The sequence below is a fragment of the Glycine soja genome, chromosome 20 (genome assembly GCF_004193775.1).
Source record: "Glycine soja cultivar W05 chromosome 20, ASM419377v2, whole genome shotgun sequence".
Classification (NCBI taxonomy): Eukaryota; Viridiplantae; Streptophyta; class Magnoliopsida; order Fabales; family Fabaceae; genus Glycine; species Glycine soja.
The window spans coordinates 34047583-34071067 of record NC_041021.1 but is presented as its reverse complement, the minus strand read 5'-3'; the positions used below and the strand labels follow the sequence as shown (position 1 = coordinate 34071067).

General features: G+C 34.6%; 3 long non-coding RNA genes across 3 annotated transcripts; all 3 read right to left on the bottom strand.

Annotated features, from left to right (window-relative positions):
* Nucleotides 1-1541: 1541 nt before the first annotated feature.
* On the bottom strand, nt 1542-3089 carry LOC114401703. Its single transcript, XR_003664335.1, has 3 exons — nt 2743-3089; nt 2080-2454; nt 1542-1965 (listed from the first exon to the last, which is right to left on the bottom strand). It is a non-coding gene; the product is annotated as an uncharacterized LOC114401703 (long non-coding RNA).
* Nucleotides 3090-4107: 1018 nt separating this feature from the next.
* LOC114401393 lies at nt 4108-6595 on the bottom strand. The gene is made up of 8 exons (XR_003664262.1): nt 5916-6595; nt 5629-5759; nt 5441-5531; nt 5300-5375; nt 5040-5197; nt 4842-4962; nt 4605-4764; nt 4108-4522 (listed from the first exon to the last, which is right to left on the bottom strand). It is a non-coding gene; the product is annotated as an uncharacterized LOC114401393 (long non-coding RNA).
* A 572-nt stretch (nt 6596-7167) lies between these two features.
* LOC114402398 lies at nt 7168-9574 on the bottom strand. Its single transcript, XR_003664430.1, has 3 exons — nt 9352-9574; nt 7485-7551; nt 7168-7330 (listed from the first exon to the last, which is right to left on the bottom strand). It is a non-coding gene; the product is annotated as an uncharacterized LOC114402398 (long non-coding RNA).
* Between the last annotated feature and the right edge of the window lie 13911 nt (nt 9575-23485).

Genomic DNA, 23485 nt, shown 5'->3' with positions numbered 1-23485 from the left:
GGTGGAATGTGGATGTAGAAGGTGTTGCCTCATTTTTTTGTTTGTCATAGGATGACATCAAATTCCTCTGGATCAACGAAACATTGAGTGTACGTTTCTGGAGTAAATGTTGTCTTGGCATTTGAAGTGATGTTTGTGGATGGTGTAGATTGGGAGCTTGTTGTGTGCTTCTCACTATTAAAGGTTGGGGAGGTTGGTCTAGATTGGGAGCTTGTTGTAGATGGTGTAGGTTGGCAGTTGACTATAATAACAGTGTTGGTAAGTATAATATTAATAAAAAAAACTGTATAAATGAATTCGAATTTTGTATTATTGTTACCATCACTGATTATACATTGCCTTTTTTGTTGTAAAATAATCTTCCTACGCTTTCTTCGTTCAACATACTTTTCCATTTGAACTTTGATTTGTGTAACAACAACTGATTTATAATTGTTAACCACCATGAAAATTTAATGTTAAAGCCTATAACATAAGTAACTGGAATGGAAAAATAGAAAATGATTCCAATATGACACTTATTTGGACGCGCCAGTGAAGCCATATGTTTTTTTAATTTAAAAAGTAGAATAGTATAAAAGAATACAAAAGTCTGTAGTAAAACATGTATTAAATTTCATATTTGATGGTTGGTTGTTCTGCCAATGCTCTTATGGTTGAGCATTTATCATCATCCTCCTTCTTTTTGTCGTTGAATACATTAAATATTTGATGAGGGAGGAAACAAAGTATTTGAAAATTAAGTGACCCATTGCCAAAGAAATCGATAAGATTTAAAGTTGTTGAAGAATAGTTTGGTTTGCATTGATATTGATATTGACGTTGATGGGCAATCGACAAAGGCCCTTAAATGAGTGAAGAAACTTCGGGTGTTGTATTGGTTGTGCTTACTTACCACGCAAGTAACTGATTATATGCTGGGAGAAACCACCCAACCAATCAAGGTAAGTCATTGTTCCTGTTAAAGCTATGTCTAAAATTGGTTCATTAAATGCATTGAGTGTGGCATCCAAAACAATAGCCGTTAATAAAGAATAGAAGAGCAGTATAGCCTTGATTACCTGGCTGTATTAAATGTGTTTGCTGGTAATGAGATTTGTGACAGTATAATTATTATTTATAAGAAAGAAATACACAAAGCAAGGAATATATATTCACGACATTTTCGTTATTGTTGTGCATATGATTAATAATTTGGGGATTTTGGGGATAGCTTAAGTATGGGATTTTAATTTATATAATCAGTAACTTTTGAAAAAATTGTATATGGATTAATAAATGTTGAGAACCATTGGGTAATAATTGTAGGATTGGTGAGTATCCAAATTTTTTGTATTTTGTGATAGGCTAAGTATATATAATTGATTCAGTGGCTTGGTAGATAACATTTTATGCAGCAATATAATAATTGAATTAAAATTCAACATTACAAAAGCCAAGGAATTGAACAGGTGAATAAGAAACACGTTTATAACATATACTGAATCAAGAGGAAAAACAAATATAATATTTTCTAATTAAACATTACAAAAACCAAGGAATTCAACATGTGAATAAGAAACACGTTTATAACATATACTGAATCAAGAGGAACACCATATATAATATTGTCTAATACGCGAAGGTATTTGAAAGCAAAAAACATATCAGTTTTTCTACAACACAACAAAAGTAAAAAAATACTGTTATAACTATTCTCTCTGTCATTTAGGGGGACTCGTCTTCATCCCAAGTGATCTCCTTCCTCAGGATGATTTCCCATACACCTTGGTTTGGCTGGTAATAAAAGACAACCTCATCTATAGCCATCAAGTTGTTGTCCGTCAAGAATTGGTACCAAGGTGTAGTCAGAGTTTGCAGCCCATCATGGGCAGACATCCTCCAAATCTGACGACCACGGGGTGGTTCAACAGTAAGATATTGGGATGTGCGTCCAATGACATCAATAGCATAAGGTGGCAACACCTATATTACAACCAACACAGTTAATTAGGATTGGAATGCCAGGAATTTTGTTAATAGTGGTTTATAATATACAAAGGGATACTTTTACCAGGGGTGAAGGAGTAGAGATCATACGATTGGTAATATCGACGGTAAATACGTAAGTCATGGTAGTACTGTAAGGCCTGCCAGATGTTTGTCTGTCCAGTGGTGGCATGAAATGCAAATGAAAGGTTGTATTTCTATCGAGTGCAGCAAAATGAACCACCAGGCCTTCTTGAATACCCAACGCTCTTCTGAAGTCCTTCAATCCATCCGCAAAATAGAATTTGTTACTGCCTTTTCTAACCTTGATAAAATGTTTGTCTCCATTGTAATCAAACGACACATACAATGGGTAAGTAGAAGCCCATTGCCTGTGATACGGTGATGGTATTTGAATGAAGTTATGGAATTATACATTGATGACACAGTTAACCCCATAATAGTAGATATAATTCTTGTGTTCATCTGATACAATAAAACAAATAAGATGGTCAGTATGAAAACTGTCAACATGGAAAACAGACTGAAATTGGTATATAACTAGGTTGCCAAAGAAACTACGTGCTGCCTGAATGGGGAAATGCGTCATAGTTAAACTTTCGACATAGTTAAATAAGTTGTTTGTATATCTATGGAGATTAACAATTCGGTCAAACAAAGTTTTATAAACATAAAGGTAAAGAACAATGTATGAAGAATAATGAAAATATGAGAAGAATAAAGAATGAACTAAATAAAACCATAATGACTTACGACGGTGGAGGCAGTGGATATTTGCGAACTCATGGTGCGGGCAGAATTTGGTTTTGGTGTTGGAAGAACGACAAAAGAGTTGTCAGTAAGTTGACAATAACAACAGGCTAAAATAAAGAGTTTATATCTACGATATCCAGTTCTCCATCACTAATAATTAATAATTAATTATTATTAATTATGAATTGTTAATCAATCAAACAATGGATAATAAACAGGAAATAAAATTGAAGAAGTAGTTTAAAGGTCTTTGAAAGCACTGTTTATGTGGACTCGTAATTGAAGCAGTACTTTAAAGGTCTTTGAAATCGTTGTTTATGTGAACTCATTATGATGAGGTGACTTGAATGCACAACATATTATAATAATTTAATATAATAATATAAAAACATAATATAATAATTAACAATAACATTAGTAGTAGTAATAATAATAATAATAATACTTGTAAAAGGGCTCCTTATAATTATAATAATTTTAATTAATTAATCATTTATATATTTATATATATAATACTATATATTATATATATATATATATATGTATATATATATATATATATATATATATATATTGTATATTTATATCAATATCTCTATGTCAAGATACGACGGCCATCCTATTTGCAAAATGGAGAATGACAATAATTGTAGTCTATACCTATTTTGGGTACTGATAAAGGCAGACCCTCTAATTTTTTTTAAAGATAATCACACACTCCAATAAAATGTAATCAATGGATTTTGGTAGTTTCTGTAAGTTACCATCCATTTAAAAGGTATATTGCAATGTGCATCCTACATAAAGTAATCACTATCTGTCACATATTTACCTTGCGTTTACTTGCACCACAGATAGTCTAGAAGCTTCAAGGGTACGTTAGAACCTATATGTATATATAATATAATATAAAATCATAAATGCTAATATAATATTAAATCACAAATGTTCTATTGCGCATATAATATCCATGAACTACATATTCTAATTATTTAATGTGAATAACCAATATTAGTAGTAAGGTTGGGTTTATAACCGACAACAGTAAGCATCACAGGAGGATAAAGGAAGGAAGCAAGTAATTTTTTTTTGTGTAGACACCATAGATAAATGCAGTTACATCAAAACAAACAAAAGGCAATTGGTTAATATGTTATCCCGTTCAATCCACATCCATTGTTATCCTTCGAATTAATCTGATAATTATTATGTTAACGGTGAAAGTTAAGAGTATTAGAAGGATCAACAACAAACATAAGTTAAAGGATAAATACGATGATTCATACATATATCCAATTGTTTATACAACATTGGTATAAAATGTTGTTGTACATCACAAAATATATTGTCATATGGACTGATATAATACATTCAAAATGATAAAGTTGATGTAAAACAAAACATACATGCTGATACCACTCGATTTTTTAACCACTAATTACTCGGCTTTGATATGTTTGTTAGTTGATAGTTGATATTGTGTATACTCATCAAAATCAAATTCAGAATTGGTTTGCTGACTACTAATCCTTTTGGTTGGAGTTACACAGGCTGTCTTTCTTGGATCGTAATTAGCGGATTGTGACAATGATGGTTGTGTACCCATTTAGCAATATATTAACAATTTAATAAACAAAGATTTGTCACATAATAATAGTTTTAAACATTCGTCAATCCTACACCTAGAAAAATATCAGAACAAAATACCCACCGTAGGATGGTAACTTGATGGAGAACTTTCAGGCTCAACAACTCCTTCCTTTCCTATACTTGCTTCTCCCTGCATGCAAAATATTAAGGCAGAACAAACGTTAATTATTTTCTATTTACCTTATATTTTGATCAATTTAATTGGTTATTACCTTCAAACCAAATGTGGTTGTCAATGTTTGAATATGATGGGGTTCTTCACTGACATCTAACACATATGATTGGCGCAATTGTGAACGGTACTTAAATCTGACAGCCCAAGTTTTGTATTTCATCAACACAGGGTGGAAATACCTTGATCTCGTCGCCAGCCTACATATGAAAGTCAATTTGTGTTAATGACAAACCACAATATCATTTAATCGATCATTCTATCCTACAGAACATACCACAATCAACTCTTCTCGACATTCTGCAGCAGTCTTACCAAACATCTTGATACATGTTGCATCCTAGAAAAGGAAGTTTTCCTTGTCTCCATTGTGCTACATCCTAACATTTAACTTATACCTTGGGAACCATATTGGTTTCAGTAAAATTTGGTAATGCAATCAATCATTTAGTCTAAAGAACATTTCTGCCCTTACCTTGGAACTGTGTGGTTCACTTGGTTTTGGCAAGAACAACAACTTGAACCTATTTTGGATGGATCCAATGTTGTGGTACAGTACGGACAACTGTCATAACTCCATGGAGCGTCAATAAATACTTCGTCGACCGTCCCAACAGTCAAACAGTAACAATCCTAAAAACGGTAAAGAATAGGTGTAAAATCAAAGATCATGTAAAGCACACATAAAGGATTGAACTGTTCAATTAGTCACTTGTTTGAGGCTGTTAATTTCACCTATACTGACCACTGAGAAACACCTTTATCATCGGTTACTCTACCAGAGTAAAATGGGACACACAAACTGAATGGACTGCAAGTTAAAAAATTAGAGCTGCAACAAGATTGCATATAAAAAATACAAAATTAATTCCAAACCTATCACAAAATTCTTGTATCTCTGTAATGTCGGTGTTGACATACAATCTCGACCCATACTTGATGTTTTGGACACTGAGAGGATACTTGTCTGAAAAAGCATTCGTCAACATCATCAAGAGCATACATATTTATTAACCAAAGGGAATAAAATCTGTAAAATAGAGACCAATTTACACTACACTGACCTGTAACATCTTTGATTTTACCGAGGCTTAGCATAACAATCAATGGTTCCTTAAGCATGTGGTTTTTGTTGATAGCATCATGAAGCTGAATAGCATAGTCCTTCCAAACAGTCATTATGATGTCCGAGTTACTATCACCAGACGATGACAATTATTATATTAGTTGTTGCCAACCTATTGATCATGTTAATATTGAGGCCTAAAATTTATGTCAAATAAGGAGAAGCTGAAATGGTTTTTTTTGGTTCCTTTGGGAGGATACATCTCAAATTAGGACATTTGTATACCTGTTATCTCTGAGTCTGATTGTCATCCTGTGAGAGGGATTAACTGTTTTAACATCAATGACATCAACGACCACCCCAACAATGTATTGTCGAAAATGGCCACTCAACAGAAATGTTAGTCCCGTAGAAAAATATATAGCACATTGTTTACACAAAAAACTCAATAAACTGACCGACTAAAGTATGACGTGGTGCCACCCCAGAAATTATATCAGCAAAATGGAGTAGTCATGTAGACATTAGGAGGGATTTCTGGATGGTTGATCTCCTTCACAGACGTAGTTTTGACGAAATAAACCAAAAGTGCAATTGGGCTCACTTTGTATTCAGACTGGTTATCAACAATCTTCAGATTCTAAATCAAATACAAAGAACCACAACGTAACTTGTACTGAAACTCAGGGAACAATTCTTGCTAGAGAGTAGCACCAATCTTTGTACCCTAAAACACTTAGATGACAAAATGAAGTCACATACAATAGAAATGACTAATAACAACAAACAGAAAGAACACAACAATAACCATTTGGTCCATCAACACCATGTCAATTGCTTGTTTACTATTTTGCTTCCTAACTTCCCAAAGATCAGTGACACGGACAACTATTTTCCATGTTCCTTTTTTGGTATGCAACTGAGATATGAGATTTTTCTTTGGAGACATTGCTACAATACACATAATGAAGACCACAGGAAATTAGTAAAAAAAAACAAATAGACAGAAAATAGGACGTAAACAAACGAAAGTCCCAGTAAAAGACCAGTCCTTCAAAACCTTTTGCTTAGAATAAAAACAAACAGATACAAACAAAACAGTTGCAAACATACCCTAAACCCTAAATAGGAGCCAAAAATGGCAGACATACCAACTTCCAAAACCTTTTGTGTAGAAATAGTTTTTTTTAAAGGATTGAGCGTGATTACAATTACAACACAGGATATAGTTTGTGAACAAAAGACTCAGAAGCCTATTAAGAACAAATTTTAAATCACGAAACTGGTAAATTCAAAATCAAATGTATCTGAATATATAAGGAGGTAGTTAATGTTGCTTCAATCCAAGTTGAATTTCAGTAAACAAATATTGAGTTTACTATGTAAGAATTTAGGTTGAAAAGATAACACAAAGGTTATGCTGAAAACAATTTGTAAATGGTAGGAGACAAAATCACACTGACAATGGAAGACATGCACAAAGGCATGGTAAAAGACAGTTTTTTTTTTTTATATATAAAAATCGCACAGACAATGGAAGACATAGACACAAATGTTAGCAGACGTTTTTAAAAACCAACAAACCTACAGAGAATGAAGAGAAACCAAATGCAAAAAAGAAAGGTCAGACACCGAGACGAAAATACAAACCTGGACAACAAAAGCAAACGAAAAAGACGAACAAAATCACAGTTTCAGACCTGGATAGGAGAACAAAATAGCAACAGACGTTAGCAAAACCTAACCAAAAAAGGTTAAAGAGGAACCCAAAAGAAAGATCCAGAAGAATAGAGAGAATGAAAAGGAACCAAAAAACAAAACAGAAAGGTTAGCCACTGGGAGGGAAATACAAACCTGGACAACAAAAGCAACCCAAAAAGAAGCACAAAATCGCAGAATGACACCTGGATAGGAGAACAACCTGGCAACAAAAATTGATAAACAATCATGAATGTAAGCAAAACCTAAGAAAAGAAGCTATAAAAAACCCAGATACAATGTAAGAGTAACCGGAAAGAAAAGAAAAGAGAGAATGAATAGGAGCAGAAAGGTCAGCCAACGGGAGCAACCCAAAAAGAAGCACAAAATCGCGATACACTCATAAACGTAAGCAAAACCTAACAAAAGAAGCTTTAAAAAACCGAGATACCATAGAAGCTTTTAAAAACCCAGATACAATGTAAGAGTAACCAGAAAGAAAAGAAAAGAGAGAATGAACAGGAGCAGAAAGGTCAGCCAACGAGAGCAACCAAAAAAGAAGCACAAAATCGTGATACAATGTAAGAGAAACCGACATCGGACGGAAAAGCCAAATGTCGATGGAGGTGGTTTGGAGAGAAAGTGGAACGTCAGAAGGCAAACCCAAAGGACAGAAAGGATGGATGAGATGAAACACAATTTTTTTGTGAAAAACAAAAAACCATCGAGAACAGCATAGGGCCACACGTGGCCACAAACCTTCAAAATTGAGGAGGGAAAAGGAGGAAGCCTTGGAAGAAGACACGTGGACAAACCAGGAAAAATAGGCATGCAAAAGGGAAATTTTTTAAAAAAATATAAAAAAAAAATTTGGGCGGGAAGACATGTGGCACTGCATGGTGGCAGGGGCCTTGTTTGTATAAAAGATAGAGATTTGGATACATCTCTTAGAAGAAAATAAAGAATTTTTTTTAAAAAAAATAAATTTAACTTCTTTCATAAATTAAAATCAAGGGTAAATAATCATTTTTGTCCATGAATGTATGGAGCACTGACAAAATCATCCAAAAAAAATGAAAATTCAAATTTTAGTTTTCGAAAGTGAGAAAAATGTGACAGATTCACCCATCTGTCCGTTAATGAGAGCGTACATGGTACATTCAAGGGCAAATTTGTCAGCGTTCTATATATTCAGGGACAAAAATGACTATTTATTCAAAATATAATTTAATCTTCATCTTCCCTTTTTAATTGTTACAAGCATAATATTACAATAAAAATACATAAAAAAATAGAAAAACAAGCATAAGTTAAAATAAACATAATAAGCATAATATTAATTAATAAGTATAACATTAGAAATTTCAGAGTAATAGATAGATTGCACTTATTAATCAATATTATGCTTATTATTATGTTTGTTCATATTTATGTTTGTTTTCCTATTTTTTTAAGTGTTTATGACTATGTTATGCTTAAAATAATTAAAAAATGAAGGAAGATGAATATTAAATTATATTTTGGATAAATAATCATTTTCGTTTCTGAATGTGTAGAACGCTGACAAATTCGTCCCCCCTAAATATACCACCCTCTTTCATTAAAGTGGTGGACAAAAGTTAACATAGATTTGTCACACTTTTTTTCCTTTTGGGGGGGTAAAATTTGAATTTTTATGTTTTGAGAACAGATTTGTCAGCCCTCTACAAGTTGAGAGACAAAAATGACTATTTATCTTAAAATTAATTTATATTTTTCAATATTTTTATATAACAAAAATAATGTCATTTATATGATTTGTTGGTGCACCCTCTGCCACAGCCTCTGCTTCTCTGAACCCCTCTTCTCACCCACACGGACACTGACACCCACACTGAACCCATCCAAACACAAACCCTCTCAGACTCCCTCCCCCACAGCCTCTGCTATCATAACATTCTCCAATTCTCTCTCCTTCTCAAAATCCACAAACTAAAATCTGCTACGATAACTGTAATTTCTATACTAAAGGAATTGAACATACCTTACATAAAACCCAGCGATTCCTCGCAACAGGAAATGGACGATTAAGGTAGCAGAGGGTGCGATTGGTTCCTGGTTACGACTATGACGCTAGGATAGTGGAGGGAACCACAAGGAAGAAGACATGTGAGAGAAAATTGATTTTAGGGTACACAGGAAGCTAGGCATGTTTTGTGTTATTTTTTTCAGTTTACCGAAAACACATAGTTGGTAGGAGAGACCGGGGCGCGAAAAAATAAATTACATTATTGATGGTGGTTCCATAATTGGCAAGTATTTAAACCAACATTCGTTCTTAAAGCAACAGGAAGAATTGAACTTGGTAAAAGTCAATTTTTCTTGGAGTGATAAAATTTAGTTCAAGCTCAACCTGAAATTTTGTCACTATAAACAAGATTTAGTGATTTACTTTTGAAAGGAGTGTTTATAATCAAAGTTTTGGTGTATCTCAATATAAGGAAAAGGGCATGATATATTTGTTCAAGTGGTGTAAAAGTATAAGTTCAGACTAATTTTGATGTTTTTTTTGCTTTTGCAGATTTCTAATAAAATATTTTTAAAAATTCCATAAAAAAATATTTTAAAAAATCTTACTAAAAAAACTGTTAAAAAACATCTTTGCGCATAATATATTTTCATGCCCTGAATGCCTAATTAAATTTTACTAATCGAGAAGATATTAACATATAAATATTATCATTAGGCACCAAAACACAAACTAACATCACTTATACTTAAACATCACACATTTTTTTTAAAGAGAAACATGATTATTTCATTTCATTCAAAATGAGAGAGGAAACAAAGTGGAGAATACAATCAAAAACTTGAGAGCCAATTTATGATCTTGATTCCCGAGCTAACGAGTGAGCAACAAGATTAACATGTCTCCTAATTAAACTCACACCAAAGTTTTGAATACAACATAAAAGATGTTTACATTTATTCATAATAACACAAAAGTTTGAATTCCCTTTGTTGCTAGAGGCAAAGTAGTCATAGATCATCTTGCAATTTATTTCCAGAATGATGTTGTGTATGTTCAGATGCTAGATCCATTGAAGACAGTGGTACATAGTAGAGACTTAAGCCTCAACCGGTGATGGTTGTCCTGAACTGCAAAAGTAAGAGCCTTGATGAACTTGCCTTCATGGTCTCTGATAGAAGCTCCATACCCAAAACGGTTCTCATTCTTGAAGATAGATGAGTCAAAATTACATTTGAAGAACCCCTGAGTAGGTGGATTCCATTGTGTTGGTACTGCATTAGTTGTGTGATGGTTCATTGCTATAGGTGAACGAACAACAAGCCATTCATGGAAAAATTGAAATCCGTTTGAAACAACAATCTTGGGACAGGTTTCATCATTCTCTCACACTTTTCTAATTCTGCTTCTCCAGATGCTCCAAAGCACTACTGTTATTTTGCTCAAAATACTAGGGGAAATGGAGTTAAACAAACCAAAAACTAGTTCATTGTAACTCTCTGTAGCGTCAAAGTATTATTGGAGATGCTGGCTTAGTTTTGTTTCCTGCCAAAATTGTTGCGCTTTGGGACATGAGATAAAAACGCACCTCTCATTTTCTATTTGATTCTCATAAAAGTAGCATGAGGGTGGGCATTTGACTCCCCTTGAGATTAGCCTTTGTCTAGTTGGTAAGCAGACTCTTAGAGAACGCCAAAGCATTTGCTTCAGTTTTGGAGGTACCTTTAAGTTCCAAATTGCCTTCCAATTGCCATCAACTTTGAGATGGGTAGTGTTCAGAATATCTTCCACTACAAAGTGGTATGTTGTCCTTACTGAATACGATCTCAAGGGAGTAAACATCCAAATTAATTGGTCATTATCAAGAAAATTCAAGAGAGGAACTGATTCAATAGCTCGAATGTCTTAATTTGAGAAGAGATGTTACAAGATGTTTATATTCCAACACTGCATGTCATGGTCAATGATATTGGAAACAATCAAATGTTCATTACCTTCTTGAGGGACAGATATGGGGTTGGAGCTTGAATTGAGCCATGGATTCTTCCAAATGTTTATTGCTCTACGATTACCAAGTCTCCACTTCATACCTTGTCTCACAATTACCCGTGAAGCATAAGTACTATGCCAAACAAAACTTGGATTACCTCAAAAAATTAACATGTGGAAAGTATTTTTCTTTGAAGACCTTAATAAATGTAGTATCTTGGTTGGTGAGAAGTCTCCAACCAAGATTAAAAGCATGAAGGTGTCTGAATCCCGTGCCTCCAAACTCCTTCATAGATAACTTGTCCCAATTTAACCAATTAATTCCTCTCCTTGGTTGTTTGGTTGAACTCCACCAGAAGCTATTCATCATTTTGTGTAACTCATCTTCAAGGGTAGAGGGAAGAAGAATACACTCACACTCATACAATAGGTGGGAATAGATTGTGCAACTGATTTGATAAGGATCTACTTACCAACACTTGAGAGATGTTTTGTTGATCAATAGTTGATGCACTTCCATAATATGTCCTTGATAAATGCAAAATTCTACTTCCTGTTTCTACCAATTATGGATGGTAGGCCAAGATATTTGCCAATGCCCGTATTTGCAGTGACTCCAAGATGAACTGAGATGGTGTGCCTCAGGTTTTGATCACTGTTGGGATTGAAAAAAATTTATGATTTCTGAAATTTAATCAATTGGCCAGAGGCTCTACCACTTAAACATCACAAATACAAAGCATAAAAAAAAAACATCACATATACACCATATTGTGCATGAGAATACTTAGACACCACACTACATCGTGTAGCACCACCAACACCACACTGGACACTAACACTACAAGACACCTTGCTGGGCATGGACATTACTTTAAAATCACATTTATACCTATTAGAAAATTAAAATAAAATAAATAAGAAGAAAATACAAAGCCTTGAATTAAATAACAAAATAACAGTAGCAAAATAACTTTAATTGGCAGAACATGAATCAACAATGTACTATATCATACAATAAGCACAAAGGAAAAATAAATTAGGGGGAGAAATAATTAGTCTGGGTTGAAGCGTGCAAACGCTATCCTTAGAGAGAAAACTTCCCCAATGCACTGGTAAGAAAATCTGATTGTACTCCTCTCTCAAGATACGACAACTCGTTGGTTTCGATCGTATGCAACAAAAGGATCCCCGAACCTTCTAAACACCAATGCTCTTACTCTCAAAAATAAGTTTTTATAAGCAAGGAAAAGAAAAAATATAGAGAGAAAGAAAAAAAATTGTTTATTCTCCTTGTGTGTTTTCTAGCGAGGAGGAAAGAGATATATATAGGCATAGACCCTCTTATGCAACAACAAAAATCTGACCGTTGGAAACCAACATACAGGTATCAAAACAAACGTAACAAATTGCATTGACCCATTAAAACAAAATCTTAGAAAGATAGAAAATCTAATTTTACATAACAAATTCTAAAATAAATATATGTTATTATAAGTAATATATATTTATAAATTTTAAATTATACAACAAATATTTACTAACATTCTCCTACGTAATTTAAAATTTTAACATATTTTTTTTAAAAAATAATTTGTATACAAACGTAAAAGAAAGAGCATGAGATATTGTATTTCGGTATAAGGAACCTTTCGGGTTTGAGTCTTATACTTAGTATTTATGAACTTCCACCCGAGAAAAATGTTGTGACTTAATTGTCTTGAACTACACCTTCTTTAACTGGACTTTAGTACACAACCCCTACAATATTGGAGTTCATTTAGGTTCTAATAAGTGATAGTGCGTTACATGGTCTTGCGCATGTATCTTGTTTCGTGAGTGTCACTTAAAGATTAGCTCATATCTCACAGTGGCGACCCCACAACCACATTCACTAGGTGAATCCTCAAAGAGTGGTTTGTGATCCTCACCTCTACAATAATTGTCATTGGATTCATTAAGAGGTATTTTTCTTCTTTTTTTATACCAAAAACACACATATATAAATACCTCAACCTTAATATTGCCACAATTTATAATTCATCTCGTCATAGGAATCAGAAATGGAACAACTCCCCAAAACTTTAGTCAACAAGTAATTTCCTTGTTACCCGTTAAACTCCATTCATGGGATCACCAATCACACGGAGATAGGTGTCCATTGTTGTAACTAAATAATGGGCTTTAGCCTTATTCCCCTTGACGACTCAAGTACTTATTGGCGCATCAACCCTTTTGTAAGCGAATCTGCAATATTATTTTCTGGTCTGACAAAGTCAAGAGAAATGACACCATAAGAAATCAAATTTCTGATAGACTTATGTCTCACTCTTAAGTGTCTTCTTTTTTCATTAAAAATTTTGCTAGTAACTTTAGATATAGCAAATTGACTATCACAATGCATTGGAATTGGAAGTATAGGCTTATTCAACAATGGTAAATCACATAACAAATTTTTAAGAAACTCAGCCTCACTGATCTAAAGCAATAATTTCTGCTTCCATGGTAGAACGTGAAATAATAATTTGTTTAGCAGATTTTCATCATACTGCACCACGAGCTAAAGTAAATACATAACCACTTGTCGATTTTGTTTCATCAGAATCAGAAATCCAATTTATATCACTAAACCTCCTCAATTATTGTAGGAAAACATGTATAATAAATGTCATCATTTTTCTTTATAAGCTTAATACCCAAAATCACATCTATAGGACCAAGGTCCTTCATATCAAAATTATTAGACAAGAAAGACTTTATATCATTTATGGAATGCATATTACTATCAAATATCAATATGTTATCCACATACAAACATAAAATGACACATCCATTATCATCAAATTGTTTCACATACACACATTTATCATTATTATTAATTTGAAAATCATTCGAAAGAACAACTTGATCAAACTTTTTGTGCTATTGCTTTGAAACTTGTTTCAAACCATATAAAAATTTAACAACCAAGAACTATAAGTAGTACTACGCAAAGAATATCCAACAAAAACATAATCAACAATTTTTGGTCCAATTTTCCTTTTCTTATTAATAGGGATGTTAACCTTTGTTAGATACCCCCACACTTTAAGATATTTTAGATTTGGTTCTCTTTTTCTCCATAGCTCATAAGGGATTTTTTCAAAATTTTTATAAGGTACCATATTAAAAATACGACATGTAGAATATAAAACTTCATCCAATTGTTCATTTTATTGCTTTGTGTGTTGTATTTTCATATGTTTATTTATTTATATTTTTTTAGTCATGGGCTACATATATAGAGGCAAGTCACCAACGTGTAACAACAAAATACTTGCAGCAATAACAATAACATTAAACAATAGAAATTAAAAACCAAACAACAAACTTTCTAATTTTAAAGACTTGTAACATTCACAAAGGAATTTGACTAAGTAAAAGATAGCTTCCTAACATAGGAATGGAAATAGTGGGATGCTTTCAGTTTTTTCACATAGACTAATTCTAAAAGCATTTTATCTTTACAAAACATAATTGATAAAGGAAATATACTTTAATTTTAAATTTTAAATTATAAGAAAATATTTTCTAACAATCACCCATTGTCACAACCTACCCTTCGGCAGGAGGGCAACGCGAGGCTCACAGGTGTGTCTTCCAAGAAAGGAAAATGTGCGGAATCGCCACCAACGTTTATTTAAGGAAAATGTCGGAAAAACCGGAAAATGTGTGGTCTACGAACTTTAATTGTGAAAGGTTCGGGAGTTGTTTTTATGCACGGAGAAGGTATTAGCACCCCATGCGTTCGTCCCAAGGGACGACAGCCTTTAATCAAGTGTGCAAATATGACTTCAAAATGTTTCATTTCCATTTTTTTTATGTTTTTATGTCTTTTTATGCCTTTTTTTTATTTTTATCTTTTTGTGGTCGACAAGGGTGTTTCCCTTGCTCCTACGTATTCCTCAATTGCGATGAGGAAATCAGACCTACGTAGTTCTTCGAGAACTAAATGTTGGTTAAGTTGTGTTTTATCCTTTTTTAGCAAGATATATTTTAACCGAACAAAAAGGTCATTTAAGGCATTGGACCATTAAACGGTCTTTTGATTTTTGAAAGGAGAGAAACGTTAAGGCGTTGGAACATTAACGATCTCTTTGGTTTTTTGGCTAAAGCAGCAAAGTTACATATTGATTTTATGATTTTGAATGGTCCATGTTAACCAATAAAAGAAAAGAGGATCGTTTTAAGGCGTTGGACCTTTAACGGTTTTTAGTGATTTTTGCGGACAAAGCTTAATTTGTGAGTTGATTTTAGCTTTAGTTTCACTTTGGTTATTAGTCAATTCATTCAAGGAAAATTTCAAAGAAAAAAACGTCCGATTGATTTTATTTTATTTTATTATTATTTTGCCTTTTTTCGGTTTAAACGTGGCTACTGCGTGAACGATCAGTTGGATTTTATTTCAAAAGTGATTAAACGATATTACAACTCAAATGATCGGTTGAAATTCATTTTAAATAAATGGTTAAAGCACGTCAAAAGGGGGTACGAAAAGCAAACGAAATAAAAACAAAGTACGCAAAACGAGTGGGGACCACTAAGGGTGCATAGAATGAATTGAAAGATTCGATTTTGAGAACTTACCGATTGAAGACCGAAGAACGACGAAGAATGAACGAAGAACGATGAAGAACGGTGAAGAATCTTCACGAAATCGCTCACGGAAACGTCTCGAAAGCGCCTCGGCTTCGATTTTTTCCACAGAAACAATTTTCCTTATTAATTTCGAGAGAATCCTAAATACCAGAAGGGCTGAACATTTTTGCTTTGCCCTCTTTCCCCTATTTATAGGAGAAAAAAGGGAGGTGATTGCCACCCAGCTCGCCCAAGCGAGCTGGGTTGCTTCCACCAGAAGGTACCGCCTTCTGTTGGAACCCCCTGGAAGGCCCAAGTGGGCCTGGTTGCTATTTGCAACCCCTTTTTACTAAATACACCCCCTTGTATGTTTTTTTGCTGATTCCTTTCCGAAACGTTACAGAACTTTACGGATTACGCAACGGCACCCATTTTCTTTCCAGAATGTTGTGAAACTTTACGGATTACGCAACAATGCCCTTTTTGACTTCCAAAATGTTGCGGAACTTTACGGATTGTGCAACAATGCTTCCTTTCAACGTACAGAATGTTGCGGAACTTCACGGATTACCTAACGATGAGTGTTAAGTACCTTGAGGCGGTCAAGCGAAGGTTGCATGCCACCAAACAATGGTCCCCAGAAGAAATTAGGGTATGACAACCACTAATTTAAAATTTAAAGAAATGAAATAATATAATAAAAACATTTTTAATGGAGGATAATGCATTATGTTTTCACCCATAAATTTTTCAGGCTTACTAAAAAGGGACTTAATCATATCCATGACAAACATTTTGATAAAACATGATGCTACTGCAGAAAAGACTATGCAAGAAGAAAGTAGAAAATTTTCTCTATAAGACTATTAGAAAATTAAAATAAAATAAAATAAAATAAATAAGAAGAAAATGCAAAGCCTTGAATTAAATAACAAAATAACAGTAGCAAAATAACTTTAAATACTAGAACATGAATCAACAATGCACTATATCAAACAATAAGCACAAAGAAAAAAATATTTTAGGGGGAGAAATAATTAGTCTGGGTTGAAACGCGCAAACGTTATCCTTAGAGAGAAAATGCCCCCACTGCACTAGTAAAAAAATCTGATTGCGCTCCTCTCCAAAGATATGACAATCCGTTGGTTCCGATCGTGTGCAGCGAAAGGATCCCCAAACCTTCAACACCAATGCTCTTACTCTCAAAAATAAGTTTTTATAAGTAAGGAAAAAACAAAATATAGAGAGAAGTAGAACAAATTATTTATTCTCCTTGTGTGCTTTTTAGGGAGGAGGAAAGAGATATATATAGGCATAGACTACTTTATGCAACAACAAAACTCTGATGGTTGAAAACCAAACCAACTTATAGGTAATAAACGTAACAAATTGTATTGACCCATTAAAACAAAATCTTAAAAATATAGAAAATCTAATTTTATGTAATAAATTCTAAAATAAATATTTTATTTTATAAAATATAATTAATATAAATAATATATATATATATTTATAAATTTTAAATTATAAAACAAATATTTACTAACAAACATCACACACCACATCGGGTTCTAACATAATTAGTCACATAAGCACCACACAGTTGACAACATCTCATAGGTACGATATCCGACACCAATTAACACTTTTAAGGCATCACACCAGATGATTACAAAACATTTGTGCACAAAAAAGCACCGATCGAACATCTAATTAATAAATTGGTTTTAGCTGCTCAATGTTGAATCTTCGGTTAAATTTTGTTTCAGTTCTTAGATTTTTTATAATTAGTAAGTTCCTCCTTTCTTCATACCTTGGAATACTAGGATGAGAGACAAAAGTCATTTCCCCTCTTAACTTGGTGGTTTGCAGATATCACCTGAAATCATGAGAGCGTGAATTTCGAATATGGCATCAATTATAAAAAAAAAGGGTAATGGACAAAATTTACCAATTATTGAAAATACCTTGACCAAATTCATTATTGTAAAATATAGGGAGTAAGATTATTTTTAACCACAAAATAATAGATTAGAGTTTTACTAACTGAGAATATATTAGCCGGGAAAGAGGCGGGGGGAGGTTTGTATTTCCCTCCCAAATAAATGTCAGATTCAGAAAACCATCATTTAAAAATAATTAAAATATAGTTATTACAGAATATTGGAATCCATGATACTTCTGTTGATAAGTTCAGAGCATAATCAACACGTCGTACATACATGATTTGTGAAATTAAAGAAAGATATGTGTGAGATATGTGACGTTTCAGGAATCTAGTTCTGTCTTAGTTTAAGCCAAAATCCCACTTGATTAATTTGAAACAATGTAAAAAGAAATATAGGGATTAAGATTAATTTTAACCACAAAATAAGAGATAAGAGTTTTACTAACTGAGAATATATTAGCCGGGAAAGAGGTAGGGGGAGGTTTGTATTTCCCTCTCAAATAAATGTCAGATTAAGAAAACCATCATTTAAAAATAATTAAAATATATTTATTACAGAATATTGGAATCCATGATACTTCTGTTGATAAGTTCAGAGCATAATCAACACGTCGTACATACATGATTTGTGAAATTAAAGAAAGATATGTGTGAGATATGTGACGTTTCAGGAATCTAGTTCTGTCTTAGTTTAAGCCAAAATCCCACTTGATTAATTTGAAACAATGTAAAAAGAAATATAGGGATTAAGATTAATTTTAACCACAAAATAAGAGATAAGAGTTTTACTAACTGAGAATATATTAGCCGGGAAAGAGGTAGGGGGAGGTTTGTATTTCCCTCTCAAATAAATGTCAGATTAAGAAAACCATCATTTAAAAATAATTAAAATATATTTATTACAGAATATTGGAATCCATGATACTTCTGTTGATAAGTTCAGAGCATAATCAACACGTCGTACATACATGATTTGTGAAATTAAAGAAAGATATCGTGTGAGATATGTGACGTTTCAAGAATCTAGTTCTGTTTAGTTTAAGCCTAAATTCCACTTGATTAATTTGAAACAATGTAAAAAGAAATAAGAAAGCATTTGTATTACTGAGTGGATTAAACAAACAGAAAGAATATAACGAAAAAGTTGTGAACTATGTATTAAGTTGTACTAACACGAAAAGTGTCCCATAATCTATGCTTCAAGGGATTTCTTTATGCTCTAATGCCATGCTTTGATTTTAAATTCATATCTTTCCCATCCAAGTCAAACATGTTGTATTGGTGCCTCTACTTTTCTGTTTTGTAACTGCCTTAACTGTCATGGATGTTATAACTGTCGGGATTACTGCTATATATATTCCCTGCATGTTTGTCATAGGCAGTGAGAGAGAGTAGTGTAATGTACAGAGCCAATATTGAGAGAAGAAGAGTAATAACAACATTCAGTTTTTGTGCCTTGTGTCTGTGTGTGTGATTATATCCTTCCTTTCTAGCTTTGATCTTGCTTTGCAATGTCATAGTGATTTGAACCAACAAGTGGCGCCATCTGTGGGAAGGCAAAGGTTAACAACATCATTCAAGAAATGGCAATGAAGTTTGACATTGAGAAGTTCTCTAGCTCCAATGACTTTGGGCTATGGAAGATCAAGATGGAAGCAATCTTGATTCAACAAGGATGTGATGAAGCGTTGGAAGGGGAGTCGAACATGCCGCCAACCTTGACGCATGCAGAGAAGAAAAGTATGATTAACAAGGCCAAAAGTGCAATCATGCTGTGTCTTGGTGATAAGTCACTAAAGGAGGTTGCAAAGGAGAAAACTGTGGCTGGGATATGGGAAAAGCTAGAATCGTTGTACATGACCAGGTCTTTGGCCCATAGGTTGTGTCTCAAACAACAACTCTATTCATTCAAGATGGCAGAATCAAGAACGATAGAGGAACAACTCGCAGAATTCAACAAGAACATTGATGATCTTGAGAATATCGGGGTGAAACTAGAAGATGAAGATAAAGTTGTCATTCTTCTAAATGCTTTACCTAAGACCTTCGAGCACTTTAGAGATGCTCTTCTATATGGGAAGGATCAACTAATTACCTTGGAGGAGGTGGTCACCTCAATTCGAACCAAAGAATTCCAGAAACTCCAAGATTCAAAGATTACAGAGGAGGTGTTATCTGGTCTAGCAGCAATGAAGGGAAAAGGCAAGAAGGGAGAAGGTAAATGGAAGAAGTCAAGGCCTGAAACCAAGAAGCAGGTCCGATGTTTCAAATGTCAAAAGGTTGGTCGTATCAAGAAACACTGCCCTGAGAAAGGTACCAAGACCTCTCGGGTTACTGAAATGGCAGATGTTGCAGAAGCTTCTGAAGGATATGAATCTGCTGGGGTCTTGGTGGCTTCATCTGATGATTCATAGAAAAGTTGGGTCATGGACTTAGGGTGCACATACCATATGTGTCCTGTAAAGGATTACTTTGAGGATCTTGAACAAAAGGAGCATGGAACAGTACTTCTTGGGAACAACAAGGCTTGCAAGGTGCATGGCATTGGGACTGTCAGACTGAGAATGTTTGACAACAGGGAAATGCTGCTGCAAGATGTGAGGTATGTTCCAGAACTCAAGAAAAACCTTATCTCTATAAGCATGTTTGACCTTATAGGATACACTACAAAGGTTGAGGATGGGATGATGAAGGTGTCCACTGGAGCCTCAATCATTGCTAAGGGAAGCCGAAGCAATGGGTTGTACATCTTGGAAGGATCCACAGTTATTGGACAAGCATCTGTTGCAAGTCAAACAATGGAAGATAAGTTTAAATTGTGGCACTTGCGACTAGGCCACATCAGTGAGAAAGGCTTGGTAGAACTTGAAAAACAGCACCTGCTGATGGGTGATAAACTCCACAAATTGCAGTTTTGTGACCAGTGTGTCATGGAGAAATCTCACATGGTGAAATTTGGGACAGGTAAGCACACCTCAACCGGATCTTTTGAGTATTTTCATGCAATTTATGGGAACCATCTAGGACCCAAACACATGGGGGTGGATCTTATTTCTTGAGCATTATCGATGATTATTCAAGAAGAGTATAGGTCTACATCCTAAGGAACAAAGCTGAAACATTTCAGAAGTTCAAGGAATGGCATACTCAAATTGAAAATCAGCAAGGAATCAAGTTGAAGGTCCTAAGGACAGACAATGGGCTTGAATTTGTCTCAGATCAATTCAATACTTTATGCACACATCATGGAATCAAGAGGCACAAAACAGTTGCTGGTACCCCTAAACAAAATGGCCTTGTAGAAAGGATGAATAGAACCATCCTGGAAAGAGTGAGATGCATGCTTCTTGGAGCAGGTTTGCCCAAGGTTTTCTGGGGAGATGCTGCAAACACAGTTGTGTATTTGATCAATAGGAGTCCCTCATCTACCCTTGAATACAAAACACCAATGGAGGTTTAGAGTGGAAGTCCAGCAGACTACTCTAACCTAAGGGTGTTTGGAGCCTTGGCATATGTGCATGTCAAGAAGGACAAGTTGGATGCTTGAGCTGTGAAATGTCTATTTCTTGGGTATGCTGAAGGAGTCAAGGGATACAGGCTGTGGAGGTTGGATCCAAAACCTTCTAAGCTCATCATCAGCAGAGATGTGACATTTGATGAGACAAGAATGGGAATATATTCTGAAAACTCAAAATTGTGGAAAGGAGAAAACTCATATTGAGGTGGAGCCTCTTACTGATAAGGTACATGAAAACACTCAGATAAATCCAACTACTGACCTAGACAGTACAACAAAGGAAACTGGACACTCAGCTTCAAATTTAAGGAGATTAGATCACGCCATTAATGATTACCAACTGGTTCGTGATAGGGAAAGGAGAATTCCTAAACCAAACAGAAAGCTTGGTCAAGCTGATCTCATCTGCTATGCTTTAGCAGCAGCAGAGGAAATTGAAGGATCAATAGAACTAAGGAATTTCAAGGAGGCACATGAAAGTGAGGAGAGACAACTTTGGCTTCATGCAATGGAAGAAGAACTTGAGGCACTTAGGAAGAACAATACCTGGAGGCTTGTGGAACTACCTAAGGGACAAAAAGTAGTTGGCTGCAAGTGGATCTTCAAAAAGAAAGGTGAAATTCCAGGGGTTCAGAAGACAAGATACAAAGCAAGGTTGGTGGCTAAAGGATTTACTCAAGTTGAGGGTGTGGATTACAATGAGATATTTGCACCTGTGGTAAAGCACTGCTCTATCAAAATCTTGATGTCAATTGCCAACTAATTCAAGCTACACCTGGAACAATTGGATGTCAAGGTAGCCTTCTTACATGGAGACTTGGAGGAAACCATTTACATGAGGCAACCAAAAGGTTTTGCTGTGGATGATAGGGTATGCCTCCTGCAAAAATCCTTATATGGCCTGAAACAAAGCCCAAGGCAATGGTACAAGAAATTTGATGATTTCTTGATAAAGATGGAGTTCAAGAGATGCAGCTATAATAACTGTGTTTATGTTCTGCACCAGGAGGATTATCTATATCTCCTGTTGTATGTAGATGACATCTTGGTGGCTAGCTGCAACAAATGTATGATCAATGACCTAAAGTCAAGGTTGAACTCAGAATTCGAGATGAAGGATCTTGGGGAAGCTAGGTGAATCCTTGGTGTTGATGTTAAAAGAGATTAGCTGAAAGGAACTTTGCTATTATCCCAACAAGCCTATATGCAGAAGGTAGTGGAGAGGTTTAGGATGCATCAGTCCAAACCTGTGAACACACCTTTGGGGCAACACATGAAGCTCTCAAAAAGCCAAGGTCCAATATCAGATGATGATAGGAAGAAGATGGATGTAGTTCCTTACACTAGTGGGGTTGGAAGCATCATGTATGGAATGGTCTGTACAAGACCAGACTTGGCTCATGTTGTGAGTGTTGTCAGCAGGTTCATGGTGGAACCTAGTCAAGCACACTGGGAGGCTTTAAAGAGGATATTGAGATATATAAATGGAACTCTGGACTCAGGCTTACTGTATCAGAAAAACTCTCAAGATGGAACAATGATTGAAGGGTTTGTGGATGCAGATTTTGCAGGGTGCTTGGACACAAGGAAATCATTGTCAGGATATGTGTTTACTTTGTTTGGAACTGCAGTTAGCTGGAAATCAAACCTCCAGTCAGTTGTAGCTCTATCCACCACTGAAGCTGAGTATAATGCCTTGGCTGAAGGAGTGAAGGAAGGTATATGGCTGAAAGGGATGCTGCATGAATTGGGGATTGAACAAGAGATTATCCAGATACATTGTGATAGCCAAAGTGCTATTCATTTGGCAAATCATCAGATGTACCATACAAGGACCAAACACATTGATATAAAGCTTCATTTCATTCGTGAAGTGGTGGAATCAGGAGTAATCAAAATTGTGAAGATTGCATCTAAAGACAATCCAGCTAATATGTTAACTAAATCCCTGCCAAGGGATAAATTTAAGAAGTGCTTAGGCTTGGTAGGATTTGGCTGAGATTAGTGCTCTTAGAAATGTAGAGTAAAGGTGGAGATTATTGTATTGGTGCCTCTAGTTTTCTGTTTTGTAACTGCCT